The 14,321-nt window shown below is 39.9% G+C and overlaps 1 long non-coding RNA gene across 1 annotated transcript; it reads left to right on the forward strand.

Moving 5' to 3' along the window:
• The first annotated feature begins 12,936 nt into the window (after positions 1 to 12,936).
• Positions 12,937 to 13,975, forward strand: LOC309508036. Its single transcript, XR_014209355.1, has 2 exons — positions 12,937 to 13,183; positions 13,800 to 13,975. It is a non-coding gene; the product is annotated as an uncharacterized lncRNA (long non-coding RNA).
• The last annotated feature ends 346 nt before the right edge of the window (positions 13,976 to 14,321 follow it).

Genomic DNA, 14,321 nt, shown 5'->3' on the forward strand with positions numbered 1-14,321 from the left:
AAGTTCAAAGAATCATTTGCGAAAGACTCTTTAGACTGTGGTCTGACGGACCTCCACACAGTGCGTATCCCCACGCACCCTGAGGCTCCGCCCACCTTTGTCAAGCAATACAAGATTCCCATCGCCTCACACGAACCGGTGCGGGAAATCATCGAATCAATGCTTGAGAAAAATGTCATTCGAGCCTGCAACAGCACATACTCTGCGCCACTGTGGCCTGTTCTCAAGCCTAATGGAAAGTGGAGACCAACCATCGACTATCGCAAATTAAATCAACAGGTGCCATTGTCACGATGGCCCATGACTCAGCTGGAACAGGAAATCCCACAAATCAGAGGAGCCACCATCTTCTCTACACTCGATGTGGCCTCTGGATTCTGGACCATTCCAGTACACCCTGACGACCAACACAAGCTGGCATTCACGTTTGGCAACCGACAGTACACCTTCAACAGGTGTCCGTTCGGATATGCAAACTCACCAGCTGAATTCAACATATTTCTGAACAAAGCATGTCCAGACGCCAGGATGAGAGGTAACCTGATTTACGTCGACGATGTGCTTATGAAAAGCACGACGGTGGCAGACCACCTAAAAGAAATTGACTATGTTTTAAACCAGTTATCTGCTGCCGGCGCCAAAATAGCCCTCCACAAGGGGCAGTGGTGTAAAAGCAAGGTCAATTACGTTGGCTTGCTCATTGGACCCCATGGCATTGAACCACAATCAAACCGTATTCATGCCATCCAAAACATCAAGCCCCCCACTAACGTCTCAGAACTTCGAAGCTTTCTAGGAGTTTGCAACTACTCCCGACAGTTCATCGACAACTATTCAGACATCGCCAGGCCTTTAACAACTATGTTGAAAAAGGACTGCCCTTTCGTCTGGTCAGATGCTCAAGAACATGCCATGGTAGAACTAAAAAGACATTTATGCACAGCCCCATGCCTTGCTTACCCTGATCCACAAAAAGAATACCACCTGGAAGCTGGGTTCTCAAACCAATGTCTCAGTGCTGGCCTATACCAACAACATGACCAAGACAAGAAGGTAGTCGCATATGCCAGCAAGACACTTCTCCCTCCAGAATGTAAATTCTCAGACTGCGAAAAAGCTTTGCTCTGTACAGTGTGGGCAATTCAGCGCTTCTCCAACTACATTGGTGCACAGAAAGTCATCATAGAAACATGCCACCAGCCCGTCATGTTCCTCAATAGCCAGCGAATCCGCGACGGCGTTGTCACTAATTCACGCATTGCTACATGGCTAATGGCTCTCCAAGGACGAAACGTCGAGGCAAGATATGCACAAAACCACAAATCCGCTCTAGGTAACGGCTTGGCGGCCTGTCAAAACTGCTCTGACAACTCTCCTGCCGCAACGCTGAACACACCTGAGCCCCAAGAACCACCACTGACCTGCCACAGGTACTTTGACAAGAATGCGTGCGAAGGCATGCCCACAGCCTACGTGGACGGATGCTCCTACAACAGCGAGGGCATCCTAAAAGCAGGTGCAGGGGTACTGTGGGTGAACGACCACCCATGCCCACCACAACACTTCAAGCTAGGCCCCAAGTCATCACAGTATGCAGAAATCGCAGCAATTCTCATAACTCTGCAAATCGCAGCATCAAACAACATCAAAGAACTTCTCATCTGCACAGACTCTAACTATGCCAGACTCAGTTTTGTATGCCATCTCCAGACCTGGAAACAGAATGGTTTCAAAACTGCTAACAACAAGCCTGTAAAACACCAACACCTGTTCCAGGAATGTGATAACATCACAACGACACACGATCTCGCCGTGTACTGGAAAAAGGTAAAAGGACACTCCAAACTCCCAGGCCAAGACAAAGACTTCAATGACCACACTGACGCCCTCGCAAAAGCGGGCGCCCTACACAGTGAACCGTGGAATTCCCCGAAACCCTCACCCACCCCCGATGTAGCAGTGCTAACCCGAAGCAAGAAACCATCACCTACTACTGCACCTGCTTCGCAGATGCTGTCACTAACCCCACAAATTTCAAACAACGACCTTGCAGAAATGCAAGGCTCGGACACTGCCATAAAGACTATGATTCTCCACCTCAAAGACCCCTCCCCCAACCCAATCGCACCGTCTGACACCACTGATAACTCAGATCTCAGACACTTACACAACAGCAGACACATGCTGCGTGTGCGGGACGACATTTTATGGTTTGTCACCGATGACACCACTTCGCCCAAGCTTGTCGTGCCCCGATGTCAAAGGGGGGAGATGATAAACCACGCCCACAACGCACCTTACGCGGGGCACCACGGTACCAGAGCCACGTATGAGACACTTAGACAAGTGGCATACTGGCCAGGTATGCAGCAGGATGTGGCAGAGTATGTGAGAGAATGCCTGGTCTGTTGCCAGTTTCACCCAACAAACCTGACTCACAGAGCCCCGTTGCAACGCAGAGGAATCACATTTCCCTGGTCAGATCTCCAAATTGATTGGGTGGGACCGCTGCCCAGATCGAGCAGAGGTAACAAATACTTTCTCACGGTGGTGTGTCAGTTTACCAAGTGGGTAGAGTGTTTGCCAGCACCTAACGACACCGCCCAAACAACGGCATATCTCCTGATGAACCACATCTTCTCCCGATTCGGGTTGCCACTGAAAGTCAATTCAGATCGAGGTACCCATTTCACCGCAGAGATCATGCAAAAGATCTGGAGAATTCTAGGGGTACAAGCCAAACTTCACATCAGTCACCATCCGATCTCATCCGGACAGGTAGAAAGGTCTAACCGAACGGTGGTCGCCATGTTGAGAAAATATGTGTCGGCTAACCAGAAAGACTGGGATGTGAAACTTCCCCTGGTGCTGATGGCTATCCGAGCCACACCACAGGAATCCACCAGAGTGGCTCCATTTGAACTCATGACTGGGAGGCAGATGACTCTGCCCTTACACCTGTTGTACCAACCAGGAGACAACAACCTCGTCACCGCCTATACCACGTCCCAATATCTGGACGAGCTCCATAGACACTTGAAAACAACTTTCGCTTTCGCTCAGCAACACCTGAAGACCAGCGCTGAAGGCCAGAAAGCCTTTTACGACAAAAAGGCATCACACCAAGAACTCAGTGTGGGCGACAAAGTCCTGTACTACAGTTTCGCCTTGCCACCCAAGCAACTGTCAAAAAAGTTTCTGCCTCACTGGACTGGACCACATGAAATTGTGAACAAACTCTCTCCTGTAGCATACCAGATCCAGCTTAAACGGGGACCAAGAGAACCCGTTCTCAAATGGGTCCACCGAAATCAAATTAGAAGATATGTGGCCCGTAGTAGGGACAGACAAGAAGAGGCCAATACGAACTAAACTCAACCGCCGTCCCTACAGGAAAGAAGACTGTCCCATCCCCCGGGACAACCCTCGCTGACCTATGACCAACACGACACTGCTACACGTGTCAACCTGCTCAACCAAAGCATGTGGATTCAAGTCCCACGAGGAGCCATCCTCCACCTAGATGACCTGGCCTTGTACCACCTCCCAAGTGAAGAGTACCAAGCCGAGCTAGAAATTCCGTCGTTCTTCAAGAACCGCAATTTCACTCTAGATCCCGAACTGGAAGATTGGATTGAAAAAGGGGGGCCACAAGTTATCGACATAGCTCCCCTGGACTCAGCCCTTCAAGCATTGTCCCGACTACCCATTCTGAACACTTCACCTGTGGTACAAACATGGACAGCCGCTGATACCGCACTGTGCATTACCAGCATCCTCGGACACGCCCTAGCTTTGGGTTTGGCCTATATCCTGTAGAGAAGGATCAACGCAATTCGAACCTCCACAGCCAAGCTCACAGAGGCAGTCTCCGTCGGCTTCAGGAGAAACCTCCGGAAGGATGACTCCCCCCTAGAGCAAGCTGAAGACCTCATCGAGCTCACGCTGCAGTCCTAAGCAACACCCGTGTGCAGCCTCCGCCCATCCATGCACCTGCCATCTGACCGTTGTTACCGTGATGACTCGACTAGGCCCATACACGCCCGGTCGACTCATCAAAAGGGGGAATGTAACGGAGAGCAGATCACCAGTTGCATGGTGATTAAATCAAATTAATTAATGCAGTCTAAATCTACAAAACCCTGTCTCGCTCTGACTCAAGCTATTCTCACATTCCAAAGCACTCTCATTTACGACACCTCTGCTGTTTTGAGATTGCTCTGCGCAAGACGTGCAGCCCAAACGGCGCCGAAAAATGGTGTAAATCATTGACTATCTCTCACTCTACATGATCTCTTACGTCTAAACCAACAGAGACCGTCTGTTTATGGCCGGGAGAGCCTCACGCTGACCAATGAGAGCGATCCCGAAAGCACTCCCCCCTAGGGAGTCCCTCGGACACTGATTTACACATAGACACTAATTAACTCTTCACAACAATAAAACAGTGTTGTAGAGACCAGATGCCCGAAACATGTGGTCTGTGCCTAATACATCAATCCAAAGAGCCAAACGCACGCACACACATAAGCCTCACCCGCAGCGACGGGGACAAGAGTTCAGCGGACGGGTATGAACTTTCAAGACGCACTCACATACACACACACAGAAACACACTCAGGCACCACCACGTGTGATCCAAAATCCTTGTATAAAACATTTTAAATGTATTTTCTTGATGTGTATGATCCCCTGTCCCAAATATTATGCCTATGTAGTTTGTTGGCCTGTAATCACTCTGTGGTGCCCACAATTACAAGAAATGATGTACCTCCTTGATTTTAGATATTAGAACTGTCATTCGCGGTAGTGCCGTGTTCCACGAACCCCAGCGATGCTGAATCTTTAACACAAAATATCAGAGAATGCATTGTTTTATTAAATACCAGTGTTATTAAGTTATGGACGAATTCATCGTTTCAAAACCCCGCGGAAAAGGAGGCGTATAGACCTCAAAACGTCAGGAGGTGGGCCCATACGTTGTTAAAGACGATTGGCCCACGTACGTGAGGGAGGCGTGAGTTTAGCCCTTTAAAATTGCGCGCCCCTTTCCTCTCATTGCAGTCCGCCAGAGAGAGAAGACGACACGCCTCCTTCCCTCAAGGAAGCTTCGCTCGCTTTTATTTTCCTTTTTATTTTCCTTTTATTTCCAAGTCTTTTCTTAGAGCTACTGTTATTTCAGTATAGTCTTCTGAAACCAACCCACAAAACCAACTTAAGGCTAAAGATAATCTTTGCTGAGTCTTCGCTCGCTTCAAGTCGCCATAGCAACCAGAACGCTGTGACCACGTGATCCAGGTGTCTTTATCCAACACAGACGAACGCACCCACAAAAGGCCGATCTTTCAAACAGAGTAACGTAGATCTTTTAAATTTGCAATCTGAAGGAAATGCTGTTTAAAGTTGTCTAAATATTACTGAGAAACGTTGGGGTTTTGTGGTGAATGACTAAACTGTTTCTATCCCTCTCTCTAAATTCTCTTTCACACACACAAACATACACATACACACACACACACACACATCCTCTCACCCACGTGTGCCGAGACAAACACACTACCACGTGCTCACGGAGCGACACACCCACCTTACAAACGCTACCATCTCCACATTTCACACACACACCTAAAATCATTCGTATCTCAACTATTAGTTTCCTCTCGCTGAGTTTCTCTCTCTCTCTCTCTCCCTCTCCCAATCTCTCTCTAAAACCTTTTTATTTTGTTGTATCTCTGTATTACGATCGTTATATTGCCTGTTTTGTTTATGCATTTTTACTCCTGCGTGATTTAAAATAATTGTGTAATCGCTAGCCTGTTTAAATAAACTTTGTTAAATCATTTGAATTAAGTTTGCCTGCTTTGTTTCAAAGTCTGAGTCCCTGATGAGTGCAGATTGTACCTTATAAGCTCTACGATTGGTTTTATTCTTAAAAGAAACCTAAAATTGTCTAAAACACGGAGATAATTATCTTCTTTGTGGCCACAAGAAGGTGTTATCTATCAGTGTTAAAGACGCCCGATCTCTGTTCATAAATTATACATTCTGTCCGCTGGACGGCCAGTCTGCATGGTAAATGAACATTCGTCAACTTCTACCTCAAATTCCCCCAAATTGAGTAAATGCTACCCGTCTCTATCAGTGATTATTACAAGTAATTGTGTAATCGCTGATACAAGCCGAGGTCTTGACCTATTCCCTAATTTGAATAAATTAATTTATGGAAGCAACAGATGCATATTCACATTGATGAATATTACCGCTAATTGGAGCTAATTAATTCCCCAACACAAAGTCATTGTTGTTACACTGATTTTCAGATTTTTCCTGTATATATTAATTGAAATTATGGGTATGTCATTTTTAGCATAAATCTGTGTATCTACAAATTGAAATCAATATTTCTATAATCAGGTCTTCTGAAAAATAACAATCATATAGTTCATTCAATTTTATTTTACTCCTAATTGGTTCAGACACACAGATAACCACAATCAGCATATGAATCTCAACAATGGTGAAAAGTTTCATGTCGCAGTGCATGCTGGGATCCAGGATAATATAAAACTCCCAGCATGCACTGCTGCATGAATAATAATAAAAAAAAAGAAATATTGCCACCATTGTTGAGATTAATGTGCTAAATTGTGCTATCTCTGTGTTTCTAAAATATAGTGTTGCTCTGTTTTTTTTTTGGTTTATGCATGATGTGTTAAAAAAATGAGTCATAGTAATTTATTGCTGTAGTTTCACAGTGGTGCTAATGTAACACTTTTGATCGAGGATAAAACTCTGAATGAATAAGAATTAATTCCTTAGTGAATGAACAGGCAATATGATGATTTTGTCATCATAAGCATTACAACCACAATCATTCATAAACTGTGTGTGCGCACAAATGTGACTTGCAAAAACACAGCTCAAGCAGCAAAAGAAAAATGAATGTTTTAGCATCAGCATCCCAACTAAAGCAAGCACTGATCTCTATAATGGTAACTTCAAACAAACATTTTCAATAACAATTTCTGTATGACAGAAACAAAGTCATACTGGTTAATAATAAGTGTAATAATGTGTAATGGCTGGAAGTCAGTCGTAGTTATTGTGTTTCTCTATTTTCTGTTCTTGTGTTTCTCTTTTCTTCAGTGATTCTGCTTATTAACAGCAGGTGTTCATCACTAATGCTCAACAATCACTTACATATTCTCTTAATTATCTCACTGCAACACTGTCTCAGTGCTACTTTTTACTCTTTGTAGTGTGGATTTCCCTGTGGTGTTGAAAGGGTTAACAGTGTAAGATAAAAAGACACACCCACAAAATGTATTTTAACAGTAATAAACTGTAAGTTATGAAACAGGTTTATACTGGCAACACTGTTGCCAGTAGTTTACTGTAAAATTTCGTTTTTTGGGTCACCATTGTGCAGAAGAGTAGAGCCTGTGCTTCAGTCCAGGAGAAGATCTACAAATATTGATGAAATGCTGCATGTTGCTTTATTTAACAGGCGGTGACTGTGTAGTTGCTGGTCCAGTGGAAATCTCTTTATTTACAAAAGTTTTGTTGTGGTTGCAAATGAAATAAGTTCACAGTAATACTTTGCTCACGTTATTAATGCATTATACATTTTAGTTTAATACATGTAAATGACAGTTGGTCAATTTAAGGTTTCTGCAAGTGAAATTAGTTAACTCGAGTTTTAGTGCATTTTACAGTAACATACTGTAGATTACAGTAAAGAACTGCACAATTAACAGTAAATTACTGGCAACAGTGTTGCCAGTATTTTACTGTAAAAAAAAACGGTAAGGTCTAACAGTGTTCATAAAAAAATTAAATAAAAATTCTATTAACGTTCCTGGAAGAACATTTGCTCATAACTTTGAGAGAACCTTGCCAGAACGTCAGCTATAGTTCTGAGAATGTTTCCTGTTAGATAGCTGGGTTTGTATGTTAATTAAAATGACACTGTATCTTTTCAACAAAGCTTGTATCTTTCTAACTGTAATCACGTGTATATATGATGATTATATTGGCAGTGCGCTGAAAAAAACATACAACAAACACACACATCCAAAAGCGGAGGCGTTGTACAGTAGGGCTTATATGGACTAACTTTAAAACAGCATCTTTATACAGGAATCACACGTGTTCCAAAACATCCATGTAAGATTCAAAAGACCAAATCAATAAGAAAAGACGTCTGAAAAGCACCGTTTATAATAAATACACAAATGATGGTTTGATTACTGCACTAGATTTAGTCATCTTGTCCAGATAGCAGACGACACTATTCACATCTTGTTTCTCGGATTGTATATGTTTTAGGTGAAGACTTATGAGTTGATACTTTGATACTTTGTTTAGTGCAACTTTCACTCTATCTGTGATGTGGAATCACACAGAAAAGTAATCAACATGAAAAGTAAGTGCATGTTATTTTACACAAACTATTACAACAGAATCACATCTGACTAATGCACTGAGAGATGTACATTAAAGGTCGAGACTGTTACAGTTCCACACTCCTATAAAACCTGTGGATAAAATTGACAAAAGTAAATTCTAGAGGTCAACTTGATAAAAAGTAAATGTATCATGAGCCATTTAAAACAAATACAGAAAATCCACTTGTGATCAGTTTTTAATGTTTGTAATTGACATTTTATATACTAGTCGATTACGCATGCTGTTTACATCTTGTTTCTTTTTTGTTTTTGCACAGTTTGAAAAAACTATAGTCTCAGAGTGTGGTCAAACATGTTCAGGAATTTATGAAAAACATGAACAAATAAAGAGAATTAAATGACAGTCCTTCTACATGAGAGTGTTTAAGACTAAACAAATCATATGGCATGTCTTGATACTTTTTCTTTTATAAAATGTACTTTTCTTATTTCTACAAAAGTTCAAATTTAATTCGTTTAGCAAGTATAAAGTAAAAAATATGATAAATATGTCTGATACAATGTTTTTAAGAAATAGGCAATACTCCAAACAGTTCAACACACAATGGCAGCATTAAGGATGGTCGACTGTCAATTGGTGAAGGTAGCTTTCCAAATTTCCCCCAAAAGCAAATACTGTTTGTTTTGTATTACACTTTTCAAAGGATAATCTAGCTTTAAAGTTAGAATAAAAAGTTAAAACCAAACATATCTTCATACTGTACCTGTTGTGTTCTGACACATTGCCAGACACAATGTTCTAACAATTCTTTTTGTTTTATAAATACACTTTTCTTATTTCTACAAATATCAGTCTGATAAACATGGAAATTCAAGCATAATCCATATGCAACAATCATGCGTGCACAAAAGTGTGCACTGTGTATAATGAAAGAGACATTTAGTATGTGAGCACTGTGCATTTGTACTAGAAGATAGGTGGTAATTTTGCACAATTGGACAAACAAAAATGGATCTTTTTTAAATCCATAAAATAACTAATTTTACATTCTGGCACATGTTGACTTCCGCCTTGTTCACATTCTTGCACATAGGGATTCAAAAGAGATTGTTTTTCCCCTTTTAAATTTAGGTATGATAGTATGTTTTAGATTATTTATTTTGACAGCTAATATAGGAAGTTGAAGCGTTCATTGATTATATAAAATTCGATGAAGATTGAATAATCTTTGAACTACAGTTATTTGCATGTCTCATCCATGAAGGTGCAATAATGTTGGGGGTTTTGAGAACCCGAACCAAGATAACTGAGCAAGTTGAACTTTAGCTATACTGTGTGCCCCTTTATTAATATGCCTGGAGGTGGAGACTAATAATAATAATAAAAATAATATTTTAAAAAAATAATGTTTCTAATATTTTTGTTAAAATAATTCAGATTTCTGTGTCAGCCCAGACTGTTTGCTAGACCCTTGTCAGGTCATCCCCTATATGAAAAAATCCTGGCTCCACCTGGACCGCCCTAGCCCCAGGGTGTAGGAGGACTGTCATCAGGAAGCCATGTAAATTACAGTCACAATGCATCAGAAGTAGCTGCAAGTCCAGCATGTCACCAGAGAGAAGTTTTTATTTTCACTCAGTCCAGTTACAGAATTTGTAGTAAACATTACAAGGTCAAAAACATATGCATGTGTGAATTGATCACATTAGATAACACCCATTTAGAAAGTACACTGTTAGACTTTGCCGTAATTTTACAGTTACTTACCGCAAAAAAGCCCAGTAAAATACCACTTATATTATTTACGGTTAACTACTGTAATATGCACTGCATTATGGGTATTTTTTATGAAATTTACAGTAACTTACTGTATATGGAATTTACAGTACTTTACTGTTTACGCAAAAGCAGTAGTGCTACTGTAAATGAAGAAGACAGATTTTTTTGAAATTTGTATATGCATATTGTATTTATGTTTTAGGCATATTAAAATATCATATGATAATGTTTTATATTTTTCCCCCATCTTGTTCTGCAGATGAAAATCATGAATCTGCATTCTCATTTTTAAGCTATGCAAACACAGGATGTTTATATACATATACAAAAATTCACAACTGGTTCCCATACAGGCAATATAAATGATATAAATGTATTTTTTTAGTATTTTTTTTATTTTTATTAATATAAACTTTATATATATATATATATATATATATATATATATATATATATATATATATATATATATATATATATATATATATAAACTTTGCTTACACCTCACAAAATTTAAATTGTTGCAAAGCCCGCGCAACAACCTGGCAGAATGTATACTGAGGTTTGTGTGACGTCACGTGTCGAGTGCGCGCTCATAACGGACGTCCCTGCTGAGAGTGGATCGCTAGACGCAAGCTGAGGGTTTTTCTGAGGTAAGTACTTTTTACTGAACAAATTTATTTTATAAGTTACTTTTACAAAGTAAACCATTACCAATACTAATTAAATATAGCTAAATTTATGAAGAAAGTAACTTAAATAATAAAATCTAATAGGCTTTTAATAACAGCTCACAGGACAGTCTAATTTTCCTCGAAACTGCCGCTTTAATATCCCATTAAATGCCATAGAATTGACTGACTGCCTATTCCAGTAGATGGACCCAATCTAATATTTACACAAACAAAGGTTTTCTGTCCTTTTTACGACCAGTTATGGCATATTTTACTCGTCAGTTAAATGCGTTTTGAAGTAAGTTAGGCCTAGCGCTTTCTCAAAGGCACTCTCTCGCGCTCTCTCTCCCCCGGCCCGGTTCAAACGCAAGCAAGAGATTGCTACTTTGATACTGTTACTTGATACTGTTATAATATATAGGCGAAACAGATTTCCCAAACCAAACGCTCCAGTGCATATTTGTGCCTTTTTGTTTTCGCGCTGTGGAGAACGCAGGAGTTTTTATTCAGTGCCGAATTATGCAGGCTCGCGAAAACTCTCATTAACAAAGTGTAGACACGATGTAAGAGATGTGACAGACAGCTACGTATAAATGCTGGATTCACTCTGCACAGGACCGAAATATGACATGTTAAAATAGTAATGCATTTAAAGCAATGTAAAGGCAGACTAACGTAGACTCACTGTATTCCGGACATCACGGTATTCCGGACACTTGAACTTTTCCGCAAATTCTATAAATAAACACTTCCAGGTCACGGCATCTATATATATCCGTGTCATCTTTGCCTCCTCCTCTTTCGATTCCGACCAACCCTGTGTTTCCAGAGCCAGTCGTTTCAAAGAAATCAACGTGAATTTCTAACGTACACCAATGACTGTTCAGAAAATGGCGGGGGGAGGGTTTTCCGGCAGGACAAAAGGAAGAGGGGAGAATACCTCGGCTCTTAAAACATGATTACCCATGATCGCCCACCAGAAAATAACAAAAAAACATTCTTATGGTCTTATAAAATAATTATGAGTTACAATTAGCAAATATTTGTACTTTTTTAAGGGATATACACGTTCAATGAGGCACTTTGTCGACATGAATTTGAGTGGCAGCTGCGCATCACTGCACCCTCATTAAAACACCTCAAGTTAAATTAATGTTCACGTTAAATGCTGTTTTAAAGGTCATTTCAACACATCTGTGTAATTTCACGTTATCTGGTTAACGTTAGGACAGCACGCATTGTAATAACATGCAATTTAACAACATTTCAAGCCATTAAGTTAACATATGTTTAAGTTAACGTTACTTATAAGCCATAAAATTTACGTTAATAACATTAATCATAATTTCTATAACATTAAGTTATTTGAGGACCCAATAAAAATGAATCTAGACCATTTTCTAAAAGGAACTTTTAATAACATAAAAAAGATGAACATCAACAAAAAACTATATACATTTAAGGTCAGGTTTCCCCCTTTCCCTGGTGTGCCCTGGCCCTTCTCCTCACCTGTTAAAAAGAAAAACATTAATGCTTTAAAAACACTTGAAGCCATAAGTAAAATAACTCAAATATAAAATTCTTAAATATAAAGTTAACATTAGAATATAATGTTATCGACGTCAATTTTCAGTTGTGCATCACCATTTTGGACTGCCAAGTGCTTCACATGAGCAATCGTCGATTAAAAGAGTGTTAGACACTTATAAATAATAAATATACAACATATGCAGATTAATATCATTATTTTATCAACTTATAGTTGTTAAAATGTATGCGTTTTGTATTAGAAATGACTCCTTCTTACCTGTCCGAAACACAGTGAGTAGAAATTTCCAGCTGTCCGGGACACCGTGAGTCCTAACGGTAATCCGGACACAGCGTCTCCCGGCAGTTTTTTCAAGATTTCTCCAAAATGATTAGTCCAAAAATGTGTCAATCAAACTTTGAAACGTGTGGAAGGCATGTCCCCAGAGACAGACGAGCCAATCAGGTTTATCTTTCTGCGGATTGATCTCTTACGGGACTTTTTACTGTGCTAAGTGTCCGGAATACAGTGAGTCTACGTTAACTGCAAAATATTCATTGCAAAATATTTTGTTTAAATTCTATGCCAATTATTGGTAAAACTGTCATCTGATTGATCAATCTAGCAGTAGTCCTAGATCTGTCATGTATCATGTTCATAACATATAGTCATTTGCCAATAATCATTGCTGAAAAATAATGTTTCTTCTATTTCTCTCTTTTCCCTGTCAACAGGAGCTAACTACAGCCCAAAGGCTCTTTTAAGAGCCTCAGCACTGAGCATCTTTGGCTTTGTAAGTATGTTTTGACTAACTATCAGATGCATTATGTGATTAACATATTGTAACATAACTTGCAGTACTTGCAGCATAACTTTTTTTAGGAGCACTTGTGTGAATCAAGAAACATTTCTGATTATTTTCAGTTGTACACCTTTTTTTTTCTGGATTCTTTGAATAAAAAGTTCAAAAGAACAGCATTTATCTGAAATAGAAAGCACTACTGTTCAGTCAGTGTTTTTTTATTTGTATTTTTTTGATTGTTGAATGAAATTAATACTTGAATTCGACAAGGATGCATTAAATTGACTTAAAGTGACAGTAAGAACATTTGTAATGTTACAAAAGCTTTCTATTTCAGATTTAAGTTTGAAGAGCCATAAAGTTACTCAGTGTACCATTAACGTAATTGTACATTCAGGCAATTAATAGAGTTCCCTAACAAGGGATGTGCAATAAAGCTATACTATTTAAACTAACTCGACTGGTAATAACTTCTGTTGCACAAGTTGATTCCTCATCTGTCCATGAACAAATTTAGATTAAATAAACTCCAAAACTCCAAACTCAACCATTTCTCACACATTTTCTCTGTTTTTTTTTTTGTTTGTTTGTTTGTTGTTTTTTTCAGATCAGCCATCAGTGGTTTACCGGTATGGAGGCCAGTCAAGACCAACTGGGATGCTTTTTTTGCGTATTGTCATGATCCCTGCTTTGATTTGTTATGAATTCAGTTCTATTTTTGCATCCTCCTTTTGATTCTAAACTGAACTCAAATGGCACTGCGAATTGGGTAAGAGACAAACATAAATTACTTAATTGGGGAAATTGAGAGATGAAACCATGCTGATGACCTCTGTCTGTGGTGAAGTAGTGGGTTTGACGTGTAATTAAACTCGAGGTTCTGTGGGGTGCGGACTGATTCGATTCCATTCCTAGAGCTTCCGGACAAATCTTTGGGGTGCGGACTGATGGGGCAGTGAACCCGAGGTTACCCCGTGAGTCAGTCCTAGAGCTTCTCATGTACGATTTTAGGGAAAAATCAGTTTTTTTGGATACGTTGATTTCTTAGGCGTGCCGCAAGAACACTACAGACACAGTGTAATCACCATGGGAAAATCTCAGAGTAAAACTGGGAGTTGTGAAAAATATG

The sequence above is a fragment of the Leuciscus leuciscus genome (assembly GCF_965113295.1).
Source record: "Leuciscus leuciscus genome assembly, chromosome: 1".
NCBI classification, from domain to species: Eukaryota; Metazoa; Chordata; class Actinopteri; order Cypriniformes; family Leuciscidae; genus Leuciscus; species Leuciscus leuciscus.